This window comes from Buceros rhinoceros, unplaced genomic scaffold (assembly GCF_000710305.1).
Source record: "Buceros rhinoceros silvestris isolate BGI_N320 unplaced genomic scaffold, ASM71030v1 scaffold11729, whole genome shotgun sequence".
NCBI classification, from domain to species: Eukaryota; Metazoa; Chordata; class Aves; order Bucerotiformes; family Bucerotidae; genus Buceros; species Buceros rhinoceros.
In genome coordinates this window covers 44615-49755 of record NW_010430960.1, presented here as the reverse complement: position 1 = coordinate 49755, position 5141 = coordinate 44615, and positions in this window count along the sequence as shown.

Genomic DNA, 5141 nt, shown 5'->3' with positions numbered 1-5141 from the left:
TCATAACCAGCTGTTAGAACCAGACATGGATTTTCTGATATATCATTCCCCAGATGGAAAATCCTTTCCTATAAAAATGAAAGTGCTCATAGAAACATGCTGATTTGTTTTAAAATGAAAAGCATTTAAGTTAAGATAAAAAGATTCTGATCAAACATTTGCAGACTAAATATTTTTAATCATAACTGATTCAAAACTTATTTTAAACATCTATACAAAATTTTCACTTACAATTTTAAGTGTATTCCCCCTCTTTTAAACTTTCTGCACTGTAATATGGAGACAATATTGTCATTCCATTAAAGGAATTTCCAAATGCCTGTTTATACATCTGAGAAATCCTCATTCAGTTTTAGATGAAACATTACTGAATTTGGTGTAATTTTAAGGAATGGTTCTAAAGAAATATCAATTTATTACCATCTCCTTTTTGAGTATCATGCAACAGCCAGGTAAGTTCACAGAAAATCTAGAAGCATTAGTGGTTCGAGCAGAGGACTAGTATTACCTAGTAGAATTAGGGAGTTATGATATTGCTGCTTTTCTGAAACAAAAAGAAAGTCCAAGTATCAGTATATCCATTAGAGCTTTGAGTAGCAGCATTTAATGTGTTTACTACAGGTCTGTATATACATATGTGTGAATTTAAAGATTTGCACATCTGCACTTCAGAAATACATTATCGTGTGTCCAATAGCAAACAGTAATGAGCACAAATTTTCACATTTCAAGAGCATTTTGGTCATTCAAAATGTCTTGCTCAATCTTCAAAACCGCAGTAATCGTTTCTACAGTTACTTTAATTGAAAGTACAATAATCACATTAGCACCAGAAAATAAGAGCAAGCAGGCTTGTTTCGAGGTTAAGAAAACAAGGCACAACATAATCATTCTGAACGTGATCCAACACTCATTATGAACTGTTATGTCAAAGAATTCTTATCGGTGTGTTTAATACAGCACATATCAGCACTGAACCAAATGGCAGTATGATAGTTTGGGGATTGTGCTGTCTCTGTAGAACACGAGGTAATGAGATGCTATGAGAGTAGTTACAAAGAGCACAGTGATAAAATACACCTATAAGGTATTACTTCATCATGGTACACACAAATTTCACACATTTAGTAGCATAAGTGTTAGTAAAACAAAAGTCACACCTTGCATTTAGCTGTGACATTTGTTACTCATTAGTCACCGTCTTAGCACTTGACAGCCCTTTGTCCTGTGAGAAGACAGAATCTAGAGATCTGCAACTCAGTGGCTCACTCTCCAGCTGAATCACACGTGATGTGTGTTCCTGCAAGGACCAGGCATGCAGATTCTTCAGCTTCACATCCTATTCGGTCCTGATGATGAACAGGCAATTTCTACCCCTCAGTGCACTGCAAGAGTCACCCCACAACACTTCTTTGCCTGGATCTGTGCTGAAGCCACTAGTTTCTGATTCAGGTTCTCCCATATCAGGACCATTTTGCAACTCCCTTCCCCTTCATGATGCTGACAACAAGGGTCCCTAATTTTCTCACCAAATTTCTCATCGAGTTTCTGGCCAGTGTATCTCCTGATAAGAAGTTGTTTCATCTCTTTTGTGGATTTAACAGTCCTATCCGGCCTCCAGGAGAGAAGGACTTCTCGCTTGAATAAAGATATCACTATCTATCCCCTTCCCAGCGAGCTTCTCAAACCCTTTTTTCCCTTGGCAAAGTTTCCTTTCCTCTTGATCTTGCTTTCTGCCTTTCACTCACCCTCACAAAATCTACAATTCACAACAAAAAGGACATGTTATTGGACCTTTTCAGAGATCTCAGGCTGGGATTTTCAATCTCACTGGTCTTTCCATGTATTACTAACTACATCATTCTCTTCTGCATTAGGTTTAATGGCTTATACCTGTCCATCTCAAAAAAAAAAAAAAAGCCTCAATCATTGAACCACATTAACTGAAGTCAGAACTTTTACAGAAGTTATTCCAACCAAAATTCAGAATGGAAATTCTTTTTCATTCAGCACTGATTAAAGGAGAAATTTTGTCTTTATCATTCAATACCAAAACAACATAGATGTATTTTTAACCTCAGAACTAATTTATCACAACAAAAGAGCCAAACATGGTATTTAAAAAGGAGTAGTATCCCTGTAAAAAAGTAGCTATCTCTATTTTTTAAAAAACCATGTTCTTATTGTTGCTATTTCCCTTCCTTTCATATCCTGACCACATTTTGTGAAAACCAACAAAAACATTAACTCATTGGAAATAGGAAGTAAAAGTGAATACTAAAAAGAATGTAACTGAGTGGCTTACTTTATCTAAACTATTCTAAACTCACTGAAAAAAAGTATATGATGGGCATAAAATTAAAGAACACAGTATCACAAGTGAATATTTTAATTATTAACACAGCTACAATTTCAAAAATCTTCATCTGGGAATATCTTCCCAAAAGAGAAATATTTTAATATTATCATTTTTCTGTAAAAACAGAGAATTATACATGAAAAATTAGGCACTTATCCATTTTCTTCAGGAAGTTTAAATATGCCAATAATACAGAAAAGAACTTAGAGAATTGTACTCGCATCTGATATCTCTAGAGATGTTATTGTTATTACCACTGTGTATTTTATACTTACAGTTCAAATATCTCCGATTCCTCAGTTACATCTACACAGACTCAGCTCTCATCTGCCTGGTATCAACCACAGCATCTAAAAGCTAGATGAGGGTCTTGTTAAGGAGTAGCTCCTAACAGTTCAGAAACAGCTTTAAGCAAAAGACTGAAGTTTGGCTGCTGCACTCTCAAGATTGCACTCACTGAGCAATATTCTTGTGCTTATAAAGGAATGGCAACTTACTGATGCTCATCTCAGTCAAAATTATCTGAGATTTATTTGTTACTGAGCACTTGGTGAAAAGGAAAAAAAGATTTTCAAGTCAGCAGAAGTGATGTCTTGTCTTTTCTTTCCAAGAGGTATCCACAAATCAAAGCAAAAGAAAACAGAGAAGAGAAAGTACACAACAGCCCTAAGCATTAATGAAAAATTAAAAGTATCAAAGCAAATGAACAGTTTTATAGCTTTCCTAGAATTTCTTCTTTAGTCACAGAAATAAAGAAGTCTCCTGCAGGAAGATAGCAATTTATTCAGCTGGAAATACTCGCGTATGGACAAGGAGATGCTACTTATTCCAAACTTTTGATAAAACTGATATTCTTTTTAGACCTAAAGAGACAGAACGAACCAAATAATTGTTTCCCTCCTCACATTAAGAAACCCAGCTCTGACAATACTCACTTCTGAATCTTTCAGGTTTTGATTTCTTTTCTGTAGTAATTCTCCATATATTTTTTCTTCCTGCTTTAACCTTTTCTCACATTCTGCTAACTCATCTTGGAGATGATTAAGTACCATCTGAACAATTTGCTGCTTAAACATCACAACACCTAGATTTTTCCTTTGAAAGAAAAAATATTGAAAGAAGCAATCAAGATATTCTGCTGTACTGTTTTTTAGTCTTTACTTACAGGTTTAATATTTAATTTTGTAATAGAAAAAATAGTGTCTTCTCACAAATAATGATACCCTTTTAAAAAAACCAAAGAGCTATGTGATGGAGCTTATATGAATGTTGAGGCCACTTAAAGACACTCTGCCTATCAATCCATATCCAATGAGTCTATTGAGATACATAACTTTCACAATGTTAAAAAACAGCTTGCAATTTTAAAACAACTATATAGATAATGGGGTAGTTCACTCCCACTCTGCTCATATAATGATATTCTGAGACACAGAATGAGCCCATGACCATTGTCATATTGGGTAACCACTATTTCATTATTTATTGGGACTGGAAGAGGCAGCTTCAGACCATTTGTGTGATATTCTGTCCCTACCTAGTACTGTTTCTTTAGTCTGTACATATGAAATATGTAAAGTTAAGCAATTTTCATAAGTTTTCACTTTGTACTTACATGCTGCTCTCTCAGGGTCTGTATGTCTGTTACTTTTAGACAAAAGCATATTTAAAAAAAAAAGTATTTCTGATTTTCTGCAAGATAACCTAAACTAGAGCCATGTAGGTAACATAACAGTTGGCCACATAATGAAGATTGTATCACAGGTTGCATACACACAAAAAAAAGGAAGATACAAGTTTAAGCCTGCTTTTACTAATTTTAAGGCTTCATTGTGTAAATTCTATGTTACTTTAACCCTAATTAAAAAAAAAACCCAAATCAAATAGCCTGAGAAAAGGAAAAATCTGTCATGCAGATGTTATACTGACTGGTCAGGAGCCACTTTCGCAGCAAAAGCTGGGACAAATAAACTGTTATCCTTCCTATCGACTAGCTGATACTTGGCAGAACAGATGTATTTAGGAGTTTTGGAATTTAGTTCTAAATTCTGGAGGTTACAAGGTCCTCCTCCCAGACTGTTACGAGATTCTCTGCAGAATAACCGCCCTTTTTGCGGAAAATTAAAGCAGCTAAGGCTGCCTCTGAATCAGTGTCTACAAAAACCGCTGTAAAGAGGGGCTAAGGGATCCATCAGGAATTACATAGCTTCTTTTAACTGAAGCACCCTTCCAGCCTTCCTAATCTCCCCCTTAACTTGCTTCCTGCCCTTGTTTCCTTCTCACTGGAGGTAAGCAACCACATGGGAACTGATGCATATAAATGGTGAGGGCTGCAATACAAGCAGTGATGCTCCTCACGCAAACCTAAAGTTCACAGGATTTGTTCATGACCCTTCTAATTTAATTAGCACTAAACTCCACAGCGATAAAGAAGATTGAGTAAATGTATTTCACATTTATTCTTAACTCCAGATATGAAGACATGCCTTTATGTCTTCCAAAAGTGTAAAAACAGTTTTTCAAAAGTCATTGGTATAAGACAGTTTCTAGATGCAATACCTCTGGCACATCATTTTTCCTTGGCTAGCAGGTTAGGCTAAATTTTGCAGTAGACATCAGTTTTGTAGACAATTTTATTGTGGAAAGAGTATTTATTTCAAAATACTGTTATTTTGATAACATTGTGTCATTGTTTCTATTTCACTCCAGTAGCTATTACTTAGTCTTTGCATTGCATAAATGGTAAGCAATAATAAGTCAAGAGGGTGTTATTCAGGGAAAG